The following is a 20,449-nucleotide window of genomic DNA, read 5'->3' on the forward strand; positions in this document are numbered from 1 at the left end:
CAATCAAGTGTTTTTTAAGAACCAAAAGTAATCATAAATTCTCAGCTCAGCCAATTTTAATTTTCTTACTCTTGTGTTCAATTTAGCACACTCTTAAAAAAAGAAACTATACTTAATACTGACTACGGTGTTTCATGGAGTGTTTCTTTTGTTCTTTATTCATTAAAATGTTCAAAAATCATAGTGATATCTTGAATTTACATAGCATTTTTAAGTTTGCAAGGCACTTTGCATCTGCTCTCATTTGATCCTCATAACAACTCTGTGAGATGGCTTACCCCCATTTTACCAGATGAAGAAATTGAGGATGAGAGGGGTTAAATTATTTGCCTAGGGTTACCTAGTGTCTGAGGCAGGATTTGAACTGAGGTCTTCCTTATTCCTAGTCCAATACTATCCATTATGCCATCTACCTACTTATTGATTGAGAGTGGAAGGGATCTGAAACACCATCATATCTGACATCCTGATCTTATTCATGATGAAACTGTGGCCCCAAGGATCTTGGGACTTTCCCAGTGTCATACAGGTAAGAGCCAAAGGTGGGACCTCTGATTCCAGAGCTAGGATGCTCTCCACTGTACTGCACTGTGAAGTTCAGACTAGGGATAAAGGAAGGGGCTGAACCTAGGATCTCATTGGCAGAGGGAGCTCCCAGAGGAGAGCCAATTCTCTATCTACTCTGCCTCCATCTCTCAAGACTTAATAAAAAAAAAAGAGATTTTTTAAAAAGCAAATAAGTCTAGGATTGAATAGTTGATGAAGCCCTGGATTCAGGAAATGTATATCTGATTCCTGTCTCTTGGTACTTCCTAGTTTTGTGACCATTTAACACCCCCCAAATCTGTTTCTTCCTCTGTAAAAGGGGCAGAATAATACTTGTAGTATCTACCATACAAACTTTTTTTTTAAAAGAGCTTAGCAAGGCTTAAAGCCCCATGTAAATGTGAGTTACTTTTACTTTGTCAGCATAACAGAATTGTGGAGAGTTTAAAAATATGATACCACATGGGGGGAAAATAGCTCTGATAATTTCCTACTTGAGTTTTTGTTGTCATTGTTATTGTTTTAACCTGTAGTTTGAATGTTCAGTCAGTAGACTCTAAGCTCCTTGAGGATAAATACTGTTGTCATTTTTGCCCTGCTTTCTTATGTGCATAACGAGGTGCCTGTCACACAGTAGGTGCTTAAAATAAATTCTCGTTGTTTGAATTAATCAAAGCTCATTCCAAGTCTATGAGCTTAGTACCCCCTGACTAAATGACAGCTCTAAAGAAGTGACTAGGCTTGCCTTGTTAATTAAAACTTGAATTTCTTTCTTCAAATCACCCCCATTTGGGTGAAAAATGGGCCACAATTAACTTTGTTTGCCATGTCAGGAAAAACTACAGAAAGTTATTAAATGTACATCCTGGTGTAATATCAAGAAATGGTATGTTCAGCATTTTTATTTTTATCAAAGATTTATGACTAGCTCATTCATACCATGTTAGTACTCAGGCTTCTTCATTGACTAGGAGAGGAAGTTATATTTCCTTTCCATATATGGAAAATATTAATAAATGCATCTCAATCTAATGCAAACCTTTTTTAGCTTTGATTAAAAAAAAACATACAATTTTCTTCCCTTCTTAAAATGCCTTGATTTCATAATTCCAGGTCACCTTTGCAGGTTTTACTTCATTTTCTTTCTCCCTAAGAGGGCAATATTGGGCCCTGGATGCATAAATAAATAAAGTTTATTAATTGGCTCCAAATATAGATTGTAGGAGAAAACAATTTCTGGCTCCTGAAAATAAGCCCTCTGATGGTCTATACCACACTGTCATCTTACCCAGTAATTTTCCCAGAACCAGGTAAATGGCAAACCCCAAACTGGGGGAGATGTTCTCTGTCACTTTGCAAAAGTCTTTGTATTCACATTCCTACAGACTTGTTAATAATCACAGAGTGAGGTGACAGTATAATGTGCTGGGTTTCTAAGTGCTGAAGTATTAATATTTCAAGTCTCTTGTCCAGGAGAATAAAAAGGCACAAGTTTAGAGAAGGAAGCTTTGGTCCAAACCTTGGCCTCCCTGGATCAAGTTTTATTCTTCAAGTCTTTGGAAAAGAAAGAAGAAATGTGTTAATAATGTTATGAGAAAGTTTGAAGAAACATAGGAGTAATGGAAGATGCTTTTCTGATATTCAGAAGGCTTAGCCAGCATCTTGTTGGTTTTCGGTGATTTTGTCAGTCTTTCACTCTGAAGGCCTGGAGTTAGGAAGACTCATCTTTCTGAGTTCCAACGTGGCCTCAAACACTTATTAGCTATGTGAGCCTAAGTAAGTCATTTAACCCTGTTTGCCTCATTTTCCTCATTTTTAGAATAAACTGGAGAAGGAAATGGCAAATAACTCCAGCACCTTTGCTGAGAAAACCTTAAACGGTATCACGAAGATTCAGACATGCCTGAAAAAATGACTGACCAACAACAAAATAGCTCTGAAAGCCGCATCTCTAACTATTTATTTATTCATGGCAACATAGAGTTACTGAGTATCAGTTAATCAGCAAATATTTATTAAATACCTACTATATATGGGTGTTAGGCATTGGAACTACAGTGACAAAAATTGAAGTCTTGGGCTGAAAAACCCCTCTAACTCAATCAAGAAAGATAATACATTCATATATAAGTCGATAAAAATATTCTGATATATGGGGGAGAGGGGAATCCATGTGCAGGAATATTATAGCTATCTAGCTATATTTGTATCTATGGCTATACTCAATGGATCTCTTCAGTTTGAAAGTTCTCACCAGTAATTCATGCCTGCCTGTCGTCTGTCCCTCTTGTCTGTAGCCTCCCATATGTCTGCTGCAGAGTGACCTCCCAACATGCTCTAGGCCTTCCTTTTTTTCCTCTTGGTACCGTGAAGGAACCAGTGAGCACTCTGCCTGTCTACCCATCATGCCTCATTGTTCTATTACTGGTCTGTTTCTTCTTCTTATAATGCAATTCTTTGATGTCTTTTGCTTCTGTTTCTGTGGAATATGAGTGTGCTTTTTTTTTTCTTTGGGTAACACCAAAGCTCATTTGGTGACATAAACTAAATACAGAGTAATTTTGAGGGGAGAAGGAATCTTTGTATGAGATTCCCAATCTGGACCCCCCCTCAGATCCCCTTGATTCTTCTTTTGCATTGGGATTTTTCCCATTGAATTTCTACTTTGTGTCATGTGATTCCAAAAGCAGGGCTTGGCCCTTCTTAAATCATTCCAAGTTCCCTAGGTGGAAAGTTTTTTATTCACGATTTTCTCATTTACTGTTGTACATTGCAAAGGCTGAGGGAAGAGAAGGGGTCTTTAAATTACTCATTTTCTCCTTCCCATGGTCCCCTGATCTCATTAGTCTTACCTTTTTTGTTTCTATCATCCACACCAAGAGAATCATACCAGTTTGGAGGATAATATGTATTCTTATTACAAGAACCTTCCATAATCTTAACCTTCAGCTTTTACAGAGTTGTTACAAAGTTCATGGTCCTACAGGTCCATCGATAGATAGAAATTTTGCAATGATGGGTTCAAAAAAATATGGTTCTTGGATACATAAAAGTCTAAGTACTGGGATGTACACCACTAAGATGGCTGGACTAGGAAGGGAGACTGTTGGGACTGAGAAATAGCAGCAGTAAAAAGATGAGATAAGATTTCTAGGGTCCAGACACTAATCAGTCAATAGGATTTATCTGGGCAGAGTGTTAGACCCTGTGACGTCAAAGACAAAAACAAAGCAGTTCCTGCTCTCAAGGGGTTTATGTCCTAAGCAAATTCAAAATATGTACACAGAAATAAAGGTGAAGGGAGAGGAACGGGCAGATGAGGTCAAATCATCTTCTGGAAAGTCCTCATGTACAAAGTCTTTCTTCAATTAAATGTTGCAGGAAGTTAAGGATTCCAAACTCAAGTCAAGTGCCAGATCTCCCTTGACTCAGGCATCCCTAACTTTCTCCTGACAGCGTGGCCATGGTCTTGTCCTACTGACTGTGCCCACCTGAGATTTTCTGTCAGCAGTGATTTTCAGTATCCACATTATGGTTCTGACTCATCCATGTCTTTTGGTTTCCCTTGAAAGAAAGAGCCAGCAGAGCTGAGGTCACATCCCACTCTACTGCTTCACAGCTGTGAAGTGATAACTCCTTAACCCTTCTTGGACCATTCGTTGGGGGAACTGGATTGGGTAACCTTATGGCTCTCGATTTATGATTCTTTGAACCCCCAAATACATATTGAGCTATCCTCATGGTGGCTGGGCTTGAAGCGAGGAACTCCTGAGATCCAGTGCTGCCATAGATGTTCACTAGCTGTGTGACCATCTTGCCTCTGTGTTCCTGTCAATAAAACAAGACAATTGAACTCACTCATCGCTAAGGCCCCTTCCAGTTCTAAATCTGTGATTCTATGATTCCATAGTCCTGTGGTCTATTATGCAATGAAATTACAGCCTAGACATGTCATTTCATCATTATATCACAAGATTTAGCAGCAGAAAGTACCATAGATCCTTTCCATTCTGGCTGCTTCATTATTTGTTGGATTCCATTTTATAACTCCCATTTCTACTGTGCTTTAAGGCTTGCAAAGCCCTTTAAATGTATTATATCATTTGATCCTCACAATAATTCCATGAAGCAGGTGTTACTATTGTTCCCATTTTGCTGAAGAGAAAACTGAGGTCACATCACTAGTAAAGTGTTGGAGGAAAGATGTCTACTGCAACACCATACTTTTTGCAGCTCCAGGTACCAGGGATCAGATCAGATCAGCTTCCAATGTGAAAAGTATGCTCTCTCCCATAGAGTTGAATCCCCAATGTGAGAAGGACCTTTGGGAATTTTGGTCTGCAAAGGGATTAGCCCTAGTACTTTCTGTTGTTTTACCCTGCTTTCCCTCTCATTCCCTTCTGAAACCAGTTCTTCTTTTTCTTTGTTTTAGCAAGCATTTCATGTCAAATGCAGAAGGAATGGCCCTATTTCAGAGCCTTCTCTTTGACAAATATTTTGAGAATGATTTCCCTTTTTTTTTTTGGTAGGGTTGGTCAATAGCCCCTAAATAGCTGTTTCTGCTCCTTTTATGCAAATTGGGCTTCTGGTCTCTGATTAATGAGAGAATATTTGAAAAGCAATTTTAACAAAACTGGGATCAAAATCTTGTATAAATGCTAATAATAGTTCACATTTGTATATCAAGCAAGTTTTCTCCCTCACCACCACCTCTCTGTGGAGCAAAGGGAATCTAAGTCCCTTGCTCAGTATTGGGAGACTAGAGTGACATGGTTCTTTTCCTTATTCATTAAAAAAAAATTCTTATTCTCTTAAAAAATTTTTTTAAAAAACAGTCTGTTTCTTCTTAGGAGAAATCTAGTATTGACAAATTTGAATATTCTCCCTCTAGCTAACTGTTTGTTTTCAGGGCTGCAACCCCTTTGCCACTTCATGCATTTGGGGTTTGTTGTGGGTGGTGTCCCCCCTCCCCCATTTTATTCTTCCTTTTTCCCATCTCTATTCTAGTGCTTGCCTAATTCTTAATTTGGTCTTCACAATATGTTCACAGTTGTACCTTCTGTTCCTGCCTTTGGCAGACTATTCCTTAATTAAATGTGGTATAAAGATATCTCTCCCCTACTCTCATAATGAAGACTTCTGTTTTAGCAGTCTTTCATTCATGGTTCTTTTAAGTCTTTTGATGTATTGTGGATGATACCAGCATTCTTTAAGTTGCTTCCAAATCCTGTGATCTTACAAGACAAAAAAAGACAGCTATTGGAAAGAAGAGCCGAGTCCAGAGATCCAGGGTCTTTTCTAAGGTTTGATAATATCTGTTGCAGAGATTTATAGGTCATGATGTTCAATTTTGACACTATTCATTATCCTTATCAAGGAATATATATATATATATATTAAAGCAATTGGGGATAAGTAATTTGCTCAAGGTTACACGGCCAGTTATTTCTGGGTGTGGTGCTAAGTATCCAAGCTGGGATTCAATCCCCAGGTCATCCCAACACTGGGGTCGGTGTTCTTATTCTCTGAGCCTCCTGGCCACCCCTAAGCAATTGGGGTTAAGTAACTTGCTCAAGTTTACACAGCCAGGTGTTTCTGGGTGGGTGCTAAGTGTCTGAGCCCAGATTCGATCCCAGGTCATCCCGACTCTGGGGCCAGTGCTCTTACCTGCTGTGCTACCTGGCCACCCCTATCAAGGTATATTTTACATGATAATTTTTTAAAATATCAAAAAAAGTCTAAGAAAAAAACATAACTAGAAAATTTTCTGAGGTATATCTTCCAGAGGCTTTTCTGCATTTTGAGAGTGACATTATTTAATTTTTAATTCATTTTTTAATTTAAAAAAAAATCTGTTTTTTCTTCCCTCATCCCCAAATAGAAAAGAAAAAGAAAACCCTTGTAACCAATATTCTAAGTCAAGTAAAACAAATTCCCACATTAACTCTATCCCGTTTACAGGTAGCCAACAAGAATTTATTAAGCACCTACATTATGCCAGCCACTGACCAAAAATACATGCCTCATTCAGTACCCTGAGTCTGTTGAGACTTTAGGGGGTGCTGGGACCCTGAAATAGTAACACCTGGGTCCTGCCCAAATGAATTTGACCCAAGCCTTCTTTCAGCAAAAGACAAACAAGGTTTATTAAAGATTAACCATATTGGCCAGAGTCTTAAGGAATATGAACATTTGTAAAGCTAATGTAAGCCAGCCAGATTGAATCTGAGCACTTTCATGGAAACAAAATGGATCTTATATACAGAAAAACTGTGGGAGGGATCTAGGGTTGGCCAAGTAGTCTGGGGTGACTAGAGGAGGGGTCTGGAGAAGATCTTGAACAGAAAAGGGCTGGAACACCAGGGACCTGGACCACATGGCTAAGGGAGGATCTAGGAGGTCTAGGTAGGGTCCAGGGTGGAACCTGGTGCAGACAATGAAAGGCCAGTTGCCTGGGATGGATAGACGCCTCAGATCAAGTGGGAAGATTCAAGGAGAGTTCGAGGGAGTTTCCAGAACATGTACCTGGTCAAGTCTCCTGCCTCTCTTTGAAGAGGTGCCTAGTGTGAACTTCACTCCTTTATAATCAGGGTTGGTCACCAAGTTGATCAGAGTTCTTTGTTCTTCCAAGTTGTCTTTACAATGTTGTTGTTATTGTGTGAATTGTTCTCCGAATCCTGCTTATTTCACTCTGTGTGAGTTCAGGCCAACCTTCCCAGGTTGTATGGTTGAGTGATCTCTTCCATTGTTTCTTCCAGTACAATAGTACTTCCTTACCTGAGTAAGTCTATATGACAACAAAAGATCCATAAACAGGAAACCTTGTAGAGGTTAGCCTAGGGATGGGGGACCTACAGCCCTGAGGCCACCTTTGGTCTAGCCTTATTTTAGAGATTAGGAATCCATGGGCCAAAAAAGTGAAGAGATGGCACAAGGTTAACCAGCTAGAAAGTTACAGGGCCAAGATTTGAACGCTGCTCTTCTAATTCCAAACTATTTTTGTTTAGTTTAAATTAGTTTAATGTCTTCACAGAGTTTTGACTGTCTTGCAGGAAAGTTACTGTACTCCCTTTAAAATGTTATTGACAGCTTATTTCACAATTTTGGCGCCCAGTCTTTCTTCCTGACTTCATGAACCATTTCTTTACATGCTGTAACACAGGGATGGGTAACCTGTGGCCTTGAGGTCACATGTGGCATTTTGACTGTTGTTCTCTTCTTCTGTGAAGTTTGTATTAAGTCAAAGTACCGTACTTGAGGACCTAAAGGACCACATGTGGCCCTGAAGTCACAAGTTCCCCACCCCTGCTCTGATCCATACCCAAATGGCCAGTTGACATTATGCCGGGCACCATTTTGGCTTTCCTGCTTCCATGAGTTTGTTCACACCAGTTCCTCTATTTAGAACACCTCAGCCTCCCCCACCTGCTCTTCAAGGCCCTGTTCAGTAGCTCACTCTTCTAGGAAGTCTGCTAAGATTCTCACTCACTCTAACACATCCAGAGGTTACTGATTTTCCCCTTTGAACTCCTGTAGTACTCAGTTCCAGGCTTCTGGCACTTAATACATACTTCCCTATGGCATACTAATTTATATGTTTGTCTTACCTCCACAAGAATATGCCTCTATCTCCCTTTTCTAGAAATCGTGCATGGTAAGTGCACCCGGAATAAATACCCTTTGAACTCAGGATTTAAAAAAAAAAACATACTGAGCATCCTTCCATTAAACAGATAGTCATTTATATCATGGAAATATTCACTTTCTAATGTCTTAGTTTTGTTAATTCAGAATGTCAGCTCCTTCTTGTGAATATAAACATCTTAAGGGCAGGGACTGTTTTTTACTTTCTTAGTGACTCCATTACTTAGTGCCATACGGGAGACAAAGTAAGGGCCTAAAACAATGTTTCTTGATGGATAATCAAAGCAGGATACACTTGAATTTGCACTAATATGCCCCTTTATTGTACATAACGGGTTTAAATATTCATTCATTCATTAAATTGTTCTCCTTGTTACAAAGTCTTTGAAGCTAGGAATTATTTCATTGTATATTTTCATGTTCCTAGAACCTAGCACAATGCTTGACATATAGTAGACACTTAATAAATGCTCACTGGAATTTAACAGCCATTTATTAAATGCCTCCAGTTAGCACTAGAAGAGATGCAAAGGTCTGATAAGGCAAGGTTCCTTCTTTTATGGAGTTGACAGTCTAGTGGGGCTAAGATACAGTGACAGATAACTTGGGATGTAAAGTATTAGATGATAAGTGCATTGGAGAGTTTTAAAACAACCTAATTGCAACAGCTGCCTTTTTTCTTGTTGCTTAGTCATTTTTCAGTCTCGTCCAATTCTTTATGACCCCATTTGGGGTTTTCTTGGCAAAGATATTGGAGTGGTTTGCCATTTCCTTCCCCAGTGATTGAGACAAGCAGAAGTTAAGTGACTTGCCCAGGGTCACCCAGCTAGGGCGCGATTGAACTCTGGAGGATGAGTCTTCCTGACTCCAGGTCCAGCACGTTATACACTGAGCCGTCTAACTGCCCCAAACCAGCAGCTATTCTGGACCTACTACATCTGCTCCCCTTCGTGACTACTGTGCTGCAGCTGAGCAGATTTTTCTTTCTGTCTTTTTTTGGAGGGGCAATTAGGGTTGGGACGTGTTAAGTATCTGTCTGGATTTGAACTCGGGTCTTCCTGACTCTAGGGCCGGTGCTCTATTCACTGCAAGACCTAGCCGCCTCCTGAACAGCCCTTTTTACTGTTCCTTACACAGGGCACTCCATCTACCATCCCCTTCCCTTTGCGCTACCTCCCCCCATCTCGATTCACTTCTACCTTTCTTTAAAGGCTAAGCTCACATTCACTACTCTGCTTGAAGGCTTCCTGCATTCACCTGACTGTTCTTCACTGAAAATTGCCTTGTATCTGTTTTGTAGCTATCTATTGATGTATATGTTGTTTACCCTCAACTAGACTGTAAGCTTCTCAAGCGAAAGGATTGTATCACTTTTGTCATTGTATCCCCAAACCCCAATAAAGTGCATAGCACTTTGGAGACTTCATGGAAAATGTAGCATGTTAATTTCTCTTCAAAGGATGAGTGAAAATTCAACAGCTGAAGGAACAGGAGGATAGTCTAAGTGTGAGAAATAGCATAAACAAAGGCACAAGAGTGGGAAAGAGAGTTTTCTCACTGGTCTTCCCCTAGGAGTGGGAACACAGTTTGAGGGACAGAATAGTATAGTTAGATGAGAGTGGATATGCAGAGTATGAAGAGGAGAGTAACAGGAAATATGACTGGAAAAGAAGAGTGACACCAGACGGGGACAGAGGGTGACTCCAGACAGTGATAGACTTTGAATGCCAAGCAAGAGGGAGCTACAGAAGATTCTTGAGTAGAGGAGTAACACAACTGGATCTCTGTGCAAGAATTATTTGGGCAGCTGCATAAAAGACAGTTTCAAGGGCAAGAGAATAGAATCAGGTAGGACTGTTGGTAGGTTACTCTAATAATCCAGGTGGCTCATAATGAGACTCTTTTCCAGATGGGGGAAGGAGAAAGGAGGTATAGATGTGGAGGTGAAATGGTTGGAGCTTGGGGCGGCCAGGTAGCACAGCGAGTAAGAGCACCGGCTCCAGTGTTGAGAACACCTGGAGATCGAATCCCGGGCTCAGACACTTAGCACCCACCCAGAAACACCTGGCCGTGTAACCTTGAGCAAGTTACTTAACCCCAATTGCTTAGGGGCGGCCAGGTGGCTCAGCAAGTAAGAGCATCGGCTCCAGTGTCGGGATGACCTGGATCAAATCCGGGCTCAGATACTCAGCACCACACCCAGAAATAATAACTGGCTATGTAACCTTGATCAAGTTACTTAACCCCAATTGCTTTTAAAAAAATAATAATAAAATAATAAAAAAAAAGAAATTGTTGGAGCTTGATTACTGCTTGGATAGGAGCGAGTCAATCCCCAGCCAATGACATAGGCAGAAATAGCAAAATCAGCAAGAACCAATTTGGGGAAAAGATAATGGACTGGGTTTTGAATATGTTAAGTTTGAGGTACCAGTGAGACACCTGGTAGAACTTTCTTATGAGCATTTAGAGATAAAGGTCCAAATCTCAGAAGAGGAATCCAGGCTAGCGAGGGAGAGATCTATGTAGCATCTGCATAGGGTGTTAATTAAAATTGTGGGAGTAAATGAGACTGCCATAGTAGTGAGTTGTAAAGAGAGAAAAGGACCAAGACGAGGCCCTTGGGAAATACCCAAGGCTTGAGAAGAGGATGAAAAGCCAATAGAAGAGACAGAGAAGACAGAATTTAGAGAGCTAGGAGGAGAAGCAGGAGGCCATGGAGCCTCAGAGGCAAGGAGGGAGAGGGTATATAAGATGAGGAGAAGGATCAGCTGTGTTATAAGCCACAGAAAAGTTGAGAAGAATGGAGTCTGGAAAAGAACCATTGTATTTGCAAGAATGTGCTACCTTGGGGCAGCCAGGTGGCTCAGCGAGTAAGAGCACCAGCCCCCAGTGTCAGGATGACCTGGGGGATCGAATCCTGGCTCAGACACCCAGAAATAACTGGCCCTGTAACCTTGAGCAAGTTACTTAACCCCAATTGCTTAAAAAAAAAGAATGTGGTACCTCCTGGGAATTTTTTTTTTAATTTTGGAAAAAATAATTCATAGAGAATAAAAGCACTAAAAAAGGGAGGAGTGGTTGGAAGATTAAGAGATAAAAGAAGGAAGGCAGGGTTCAAGCTGAATAGAAGAAAAGTGAGCTTGTCATCATCAAGTGATTTTCATGCCTATCTTAGGGCTGAGGTACCCAAAGCAGCAACTGCTTCTGGGTACAGCTGGGTAATTCTGCAAGATTTTTGTTTGGAAAATGAAGTGGGCACTTCTTGGTTTACTGTTGTTGCCTCATTACTCAGTCTTTCCCTGTAGCTTTCCTAGCTTCCATAGTGGTTAAGGACCAACCATCTCTCTTTATTTGACTCTCTATTTACCTCTACTTGGAAGTTTTTTCCAGTCTCCCCCAACCCATTTACAGGACTGGAGAGAGGATAATTAATTCTGCTCCCTACCCCACCTCCAGCTCTGCCTGTCTCTGTCTCTGTGTCTCTGTGTCTCTATCTCTGCCTCTCTCTCTCTCTCTCTCTCTCTCTCTCTCTCTCTCTCTCTCTCTCTCTCTCTCTCTCTCTCTCTCTCTCTCTCACACACACACACACACACACACACACACACACACACGCACACACACACACACAAGCACAGTTTTTTAAGCTCATCAATTTCCAGGTGTGACTAAAGATGGACAATCTAGTGCCCCAGAAAAGTGTTCACACTATAAGTAGGCACCTTCTTTAGATAGCAAGCATTATTTTTCTATTTCTACTCCCAACTATTCCATTTAAAAAATTGTATTCGAGTTGATTTCTGCTGTTGCATCAGAGACATGCAAGCGTTCAGAGTCACCATGTACTTTTTTCCCTTTACTTTTATACCTAAGAAAGTTCTGAAGAACAGAGACAGGACTTGGAATTAGGAGATCTCAACTGGAACTATGACTGCCATTTAATTGCTATATATGACTCTCCCAAGTCAGGTCAATTTCTTTAAACATGTTATTTCTTCTGAAAACTCAGGTTTAGAATACTTATCCTATCCATGTCAGAGGACATGAGGACCAATTGGATGTTATGCATGATAGCAATCTGTGCTGGAAACCACAGTACAAATATAAGGAATTATGAGTAGTTAACTAAATTACCAGCTTAGTTGCTCATTTCCTAGGAATCAGGACTAATTTATATAAATTCAGCCCAACTTCAGATGTGGTAAAACCATGTCAGTTTGAAACACAGGAAACTTCATAAAATAGAGTTAGTATGGACTGAATTCAGGTTATTATTTTTTAATTAAAGAGTTAGAGACTTCTCATCAGCTTGGGGAGTAGCAGTCACTTTCAATTATGAAATAAGGGTATTTCATTGAATTCTAACATGGCCCAGGTACCAGGCAAGAGAATCTCTTTGTTATCTCCCTCCAGGTCTGGTTCATTCCTTGCTTTCACAGGGGTCATTTTCCTCACTGCATTTCCCTTTTTCATACCCGTGTTTGTCCTTTCTTTAACCATTCACTTTCTCTACAAAGCTTTTACCCACCATTCTCTGATAATGATCATTCCAGTGCTGTGTCCCTCCACATTTGTAATTCCATTTGCTTAAATGAGATCAAATGACATTTTTTAAAAGCATTTAGTACAGTGCTTGGCATATAGTAGGCACTATATAAATGTTTATTCCCTCCCTCTTCTATTCCTCCACAGGAACAGGAGTTTAGAGCCAGAAGGCACATTAGAAGACATTTCATTAGCTCACCCTCATTTATAGCTAACAAAAAGGAGGTCCAGAGAGATTTGGAAATTTTCCCAAAGGTGGTTGTTTAGGCATTTTCAGTTGTATCTAGCTCTTCTTGGGGTTTTCTTGGTAGATACTGTAGTGGTTGGCCATATTCTTCTCTAGCTTATTTTACTGATGAGGAAACTGAGGCAAACAGCTCATAAGTGGCAAAACATGGATTCCAAATTCATGCTCTTTTTATGTACCATGCTACTTTTCCAATATGCCCTTTAATTGGTGTTCCTTGTCTCTTCTTAAAGTTTTTAATTGTACAGCGTATGGATCTCCCAGTGAAGGTTCCTTGAAGCCAAAAATCATTCCTTTTTTGGTTTTTGGTAAGATTGCTCCTACCACATACATATGGAGACACATATGTTAGACCTTAGAGAGTCATGAAAGTGACCTTTGTTATTGCCTATTCGAATTTCATCATTTAACAGGAAAACTGAGGCCCAGAGAAATAAAGCTGCTTGCCCAAGGTCACAGAGTAAATGGGAGAGCCAGAACTTGACTGGAATACAAGTCTTCTGGGTCTCCTTGGGCAATACTGTTTTCCCTAAGACAGGCTACCTATTTCCCTGTTCTGCAAACAATGGATACTAAAAAGATATATACCATGTTTCCCTGATAATAAGACCTACCCCGAAAATAAGCCCTCCCCTTACTGTGTAAGATTCCTCTAAAATAAGCCCTCCCCTGAAAATAAGCCCTATTGAGATTGCTACTGTAGTGAAGGTGATCCCCTGCGCTACACGCTACATTACAGTACCCTCTGTATGCACCGTCCCCCCCCCCCCCCCCCGGGTGAAACACACGCCGCGCTCCGAGCTGCATCCAATCAGAGCTGCAGCAGTGAGCCCATCATCCTGTTCTTCCCCAGTGATTTGCTTGCTGGCGCCATTGAGAGCAGTGCTGCGGAGGAGAGCTGAGGCAGGACAACATAAGCCTTCCCCTTAAAATAAGCCCTCTGGTGTTTTTCTTTCCAAAAAAATTAATATGACAGTGTCTTATTATCGGGGAAACACGATATATATATATATATATATTGTTGACTGACAGATTAATGGGTTCCTTGTGTACCTTTTATCTAAGTATATTGTCCTATATTTAGGGACATGACTATTTGGACACAGTACTAAACTATTTTATAGAAACAATTTGTGTGATTCTCGGATCAGACTGTGAGTTCTTACATGTGTCTTCCCTTTTCAATGGTTGGAATACAATTCAGCAGACTTGGAATTTGGTCGTAATTCTCAGGGACTTTGCTATAGGTTTATTTTATAGATAAAATTGTTTTATAATGAGATTCTTTGGTATTTCAATAACTAACCCCTCTTGGATGGGTTCCAAGGTAGATCCAACTTACAGTGAATTCCACAGGGCTATAGTGACATTCCAAGGTCCCTCCTATTCTCATGTGTATCTTTTTAGTATTCTCACTTTTTATCAATGGTCATAGATCAGATTCCAGTAATAGTCTCATTCTAGGTGATAAAATGCACAAGAGAGTTTAAAATGTTGTGTCTAACAAAAGGAAAGAGCCATCCATGTATCCCTGCTGCAAAAATGCCATCTGTGTTTGTTCCTCTCTGTCAGAGGAAGTCTTCTGTAACTGGCAGTAACCTTTTGTATATCTTCCTCTCCCTCTGGGTAACCCCAGTGGCCTACCATTAATGCTGTATTTTCTTTTTGTCCTTAAACTCCAGTATGAATTCACTATTAAAAAGGATTTTCTAGCAAACCAACTGATAAATGGCCTGGAGTGAAAATAAATCATTTAGCTGATTAAAAAAATTAAAGTAAACTAACCGTCTCATTTTTCTTCTTGGAATCAGGCCAAACAGCACACATGCAAACATCTTCATTGACTTGTACTTCCTGGCATTACACACATGTAACTTCTGAAGTCAGTGATTTATACAAGGCAGTGGTTAGCTGGGCCCTGGAACTCTCAGCCTACCCTATGGAATCAGTAATTGACAAGTTTTGTGGACTCATTTGTTCTGTGTTTCATACTGCGCAATATTCAGGGGTTCTTGAAACCAGGGATGCTTGTATTCAATGTTTCTGACGTCTTCACTCCACCATCATATGCTGAAATAGACAACTGTTTAGGCAGGAGGCAAATCCTCCATCCAACAGGAAACCGGACACCCCATTCCTGAAGTGACAGGGATATCCCTTAAGATGTCTTCCTTTTGGAAAATGGATCTTTATAAATACCCCCGCTTGGCAAGCATCTTGTCTAATGCAGTCTTGGCTAGTTGCCATGCTTTAGCAACATGTGGGGCTTAGGGGCAGTTCCTTAAAAGAATGCCTTTTGCAGGCGTTGTTCCATAGTGGTATCAAATGTTCCTGGGACTACAGGTGACAAACACGTCAGTTATGTGTATAGGGAACAGCATCTTCAGCAGGGTCATCTTCTAATGTGAAGGGCAGTGATATATATAGCTCCCACTAGTCAGTCAGCCTTGAGCCAAGTTTCCCCTTTCACATCCTGTTCTCTAGATATACTGGGAAGGAAACTCTTGGGTTTCAAAGTTTGGAATGTGATGATTCTAGTCTCTAGTCTTGTCATTCACTTTTGGTGGTTTTTTGTTATTGTTTCTTTGGAGGTCCTTGACTCTTGGGCATTCTATTCACTAATTCTCTCTTCTAGTCATTCAATAAACATTAATCAAGCTCTTATTCAGAGCCATAACTAAGAATTCTTGCTCTTTTGAAACACTTCAGTTGAAGGCAGGGAAAGAATTTACAAACCAAACATCATTTGATCTCTGTTCTCCATCTCAACGTAGTACAATATGAATACAAACAACACTGTAATTTCTTAGTCCTCCCCCGCCCTTGATTAATAAATTATTGGTGCTAACAATATTGCACAATGGAAAACCTATATTATCAATCTTTTAAATAGCTTACACAACATATATATACATACACACAAACACACACATATACACATACACACATATGCGTCCATATATATAAACGTGTATGTGTACATATACATACATAAATTTGTTCAGTGGTTTCAGTTATGTCTGACGCTTTGTGACCCCATTTGGAATTTTCTTGGCAGAGATACTGGTTTGCCATTTCCTTCTCCAGCTCATTGTACAGATGAGGAAACTGAGGCAAACAGTGTGAAGTGACTTGCCCAGGGCCAGCTAGTATCAGGCTGTATCTGACTTGGCAAAGTTCTGAAGCAGGTGACGGAGAACTCAAATAAACATCATTGTTGTTGTCATTGACTATATTGTCTTTCTGATTATCTTTCCTTCACTTTGCATTGGTTTACATATTTTCCGTGCTTCTCTGTACTCTTCATATCAATTATTTCTTACAGCACAACATTTCATTACATTCATGTACCACAACTTGTTTATCCGGGCTCCCTCTGATGGGGATCTACTTCCCTTCCCGTTCTTTGTTACTACAGGAAGGGCTGCTGTAAATATTCTTGCCCATGTGGTACCTTTCTTTCTATTTTTGACCTCCTTGGGGTATATGCGAAGTGAAATCTCTGGGTCAGAAGGCATGGAGTTAGACTGACAGATGATATGTTAGAAGAAAATGTAGTAGTATTCACATCTTAATGATCCTATTGACACATAATTCATGACCCAACAGTATAAATAAGTTGCTTTGCTAAGCATGTCTTATTCATCATTTACCTACCTTTGTGCCTCGCTAGAGAGTGTGCTCTGATATCACACATGCTATGATATGGAAAGTCTACAAAAGGAGGAGGGGGGTGCTTCCTGTAAAAGGAATGCTTATGGTCTTATTATGGAAAAACATTTCAAATTCCATATCCTTTTAGATAATGACCTGGTTATGCTATCAAAAGACTCACTAGGGTGGGAGGAATTTGGGTTGGAAAGGAATCAAAAGCATTATAAGGGTAATATAATTGTTTTTAGGCAGTAATTGGATGATTTGGACAACTGGGCCCCAGCCAGTTTTGAAATCCCAAGCTATTTTCCTCTTCAGAATGGGGTGAGGTCCAGTCATTAGAGCACAGGACAGGAAGTCAGTTTTCTTAAGGGTCTAATCCAATTCTGGGCTGTTCTCCATTTTGTGGAAAAGGGAAAGGCATTGACTCTGACCTAGAAAAATGTTTAGTTCTCTCTACATAACCTCAACCACATCCATATCTTTCAGATTAGAGTGTAGAATTACTGCCATCTTGCTACAAGGCATCCATGGGATTGGATTTGAGGTGCTAGAAATCCAGTAGATATTTCCAGAAGATTGGCTATTGCACACTCCTGGTAAATGACATTTTTGCCTTCAGCCAACATTAGCAACATTGACAGATGGGGAGAATGTCAAGCCTGGGGCCTGAGTTGGCTGAGCAAACTGCTGTTCAGTGGTTGGAGGTGGGGGTGACCCAGCCTACTGGAAGATTTCTTGTGTGGTGTCCCATTCTTCTTCTGTTCCCTGCCCATCTGCCCTTCTCTGGTGGGTTTCATCCATTCACAAGAAGTTTCCCATACTGATCAAATGCATGTCACTGCCATTGGTCTCATTGGATCAGATTCTCTAAACGTACCAAGTATCATGAAGAGAAGCAGAGAACAGCAAACAACACCTTGGTTGTTTTTGTTTTAATGGAAAACCAGAGCTTCCTTTGGCATTCTCCATTCTTTCAAATAGCTGTTTCTTTAGCATCTAGACTCATTTGCTTCAATTCACCAGTTATAAACAACCTACTATGTGCAAGGGGCTATGCTAAGCCAGAAAGAACAGATCATAAGTCAGAGCCTCAAATCATTTGAGAGAGACATTAAAAAAAAAAAGACTGGAAAACCAGATGTAGATCCCTGCTTGACAATGAGAGAAAAACCTTTTGACCATTGGCACTGAGAAATTAATGCTTTCTGTACATAGATTTAGACCTGGAAGGGACCTTAGAGATTATCTAAGGCAGATGATGGAACACTAGACCTGGAGGTAGGAAGACCTGAATTCAAATCTGGCCTCTAGCTATGTGACCCTGTCCAAATCATTTGACCTCTTTTAGCTTCAGTTTCCTTATAGGTCAAATCAGGTTAGCGCCTAGTTCACTGGATTGTTGTGAGGATAAAATGAGATCATATTTGTAAAGTTCTTGGAAACCTTGAAACCATACATAAATATAGTCATCCCTGCCACATCCTTAAGGTTGTAGGCATGCTGCTCCTGTGATCTGGAAAATCTGCATAAAATTTTTTGACCCTCCCTTTGTACCAGAAAAGGTTGAATTATTATGTTATTAAAAGAAAAAAGAAGTTGACATTAAGCAGTGCTATAAATATATTTTCCAGGGGCGGCTAGGTGGTGCAGTGAATAGAGCACTGGCCCCGGAGTCAGGAGGACCTGAGTTCAGATCCGGCCTCAGACACTTAACACAAAAAAAATTAGCCATGTGATGTTGGGCAGGTCACTTAATCCCAATTTCCTTACCTTCCCCCCTCCAAAAAGCAAAAAAAGAAAAACCAAACAAACAAACCCCCAAAGCAAAAAATATATCTATTTTCCAATTTCTGAATTTCTAAACCTTTTGTGTGTTTGCAACTTTTGCAAAACTCCCCCCAAATTCCCATTTAATTTCTTATGCTGACCCAGGATATGTCAAAACTGCAGTGGAGAAAGCCATGATGTGGAAGGGATACCCCCCTACCTATCTGATCTAACCTCATCTTACATTTGGGTAAACTGAGACCCACATCACTTAGGTGACATGTCCGTGTTAGAACAGCTAGCTTCTGTCTTAGGCAAGACTTGAACCCAAGCTTTCCTGCCTCTGAGCCCAGAATTCTATCCATTATACCATTCTGCGTCTCAGGGACATCAAATTTTACAGATTTTAGTGTTGACTTTTAGAATAAATGAATCAGCTGTAAGATTTCAGACTCCTAGATGCCCCTTATTTCGACAGTGATAGAAGCCTTGGCTGTCAGCAAAGATAAAAATAAAGCTATATTTCTTTCTCTTCTTTTGGTTTGTGTATAAGCTCTGACAGAGCTGCCTAACAGAGCCCTCTCCTTGGCAGGTTTGAGAGGAGTTGGGGCTGCCTGGAGATTAAACACTCTTATTACAGACTGAGTAGTGCAACACTGTTCAGGAGAGCCCATTAAGATGAGCACAAGACACGTCAATGGTCCAATTAAGTGGGAAGAGAATGTGGATATGGAAATATCAGTGGGCTGTGTTGTTAAAACTGTCTAGGTTTACAGCCAAATTGGGCTTTTCTGTAGGAAGTCAATCCAAAGCCTCTGTGTATTTTCATGTTAGATGCCTTCCTACAGAGGAGAACAGTTTTAGATAACGATTATTTTGCATTTTTTGGATGCCACCTGCCCTGGGGGGTGGATACATATGTATGTATGTATGCATATTCATGCATGCATGCATGTATGTATGTGTCTGTATATAATCCCTATTTTGACCTTTTTTTTATGGATTTCAAAAAGCTGGTGATCCAGCCCTATGACAGGTGATCCTTTAAATGAATGTATGCTTCTATTTCATTACAGTTCCAAGTTGCAGGATTGCTAATAGGTTAAAGTATCTAGGTCAGAATGCTGCAATTGCCCTCACTTTATCTACTGTTGCTGATGAAGGTTTTGGGAGGAATCTATTCAGACTTTTTTTCTGGGAAAAATATAGGGACTTCTCTGATAGCTTCGGAATCAAATCCAAGAGAAAGGCAAGACAATCCCCAGCAAGAAAACTTAAGACACACATTTATTTCAAACCTTTGTTTTCACAATAAACCCTTGCTGACCACTTTTAACTTCTAGCCAAGCCCAGAGTTCTTGGTTGTTTTTAGTTTTATTTACATAATTTAAATAAAGCTGAGAGAAAGAAAATGTCTGTGAAAAAGAAATGGATTTCAAGGACTTTTAGCTTAATAGGAACCAACATGCAGCCAGAAAAAGATAGACTAGACATAGTGAAACAAGTTATTCAGAACTAGAGAGAGAATAATGCCACTGTACTCCACCTTTATCAGACCGCATCAGAAGGGTTTCTGTTTAGCCTTGGGTGCCATGTTTTGGGAAGGACATTGATCAGCTGTAGACTAGCAAGAGGAAAGTGTCTAGAATGGTAATGATTTCATGTCATAGAAGGATCAGCTAAAGTAAAAGTAGATGTTCAGACTGGAGAAAAGAAGACTTGGGGGGGAAGGGGGAGCGGATCAGACATGAGAGTTGTCTTTCCATCTTTGAAGGAGCCATATTGAAAAGGTATGAAATACCTTTTAGATAGCTACTGTCCAAGATAGGGTACCATTGGATAGGTGCTTTAACCCAGAGGGTGGAACTGATAATGAATGACAGATGAAGTTGTAAAAAGGCAGATTTTTGACTATTAGAATTTTTTTACTATTAGGAAAATCTGTTTTAAAGATTAGTCTCTGAAGGACTTATGATGAAAGATGCTATCCATCCCCAGAAAAAGAACTGATGGTGTTTGAATGAAGATTGAAGCATACTTTTT

At 40.1% G+C, this 20,449-nt stretch overlaps 1 protein-coding gene across 16 annotated transcripts in view; it reads left to right on the plus strand.

The window, feature by feature from the left end:
- The window catches only part of KIAA1217 (KIAA1217 ortholog), a 586,069-nt gene that overhangs the window by 293,662 nt on the left and 271,958 nt on the right, over positions 1-20,449 (plus strand). The window lies entirely within an intron of this gene.

This window comes from Petaurus breviceps, unplaced genomic scaffold (genome assembly GCF_028583685.1).
Source record: "Petaurus breviceps papuanus isolate PSGF00001 unplaced genomic scaffold, PetGlider_PUasm1.0 178, whole genome shotgun sequence".
NCBI lineage: Eukaryota > Metazoa > Chordata > Mammalia > Diprotodontia > Petauridae > Petaurus > Petaurus breviceps.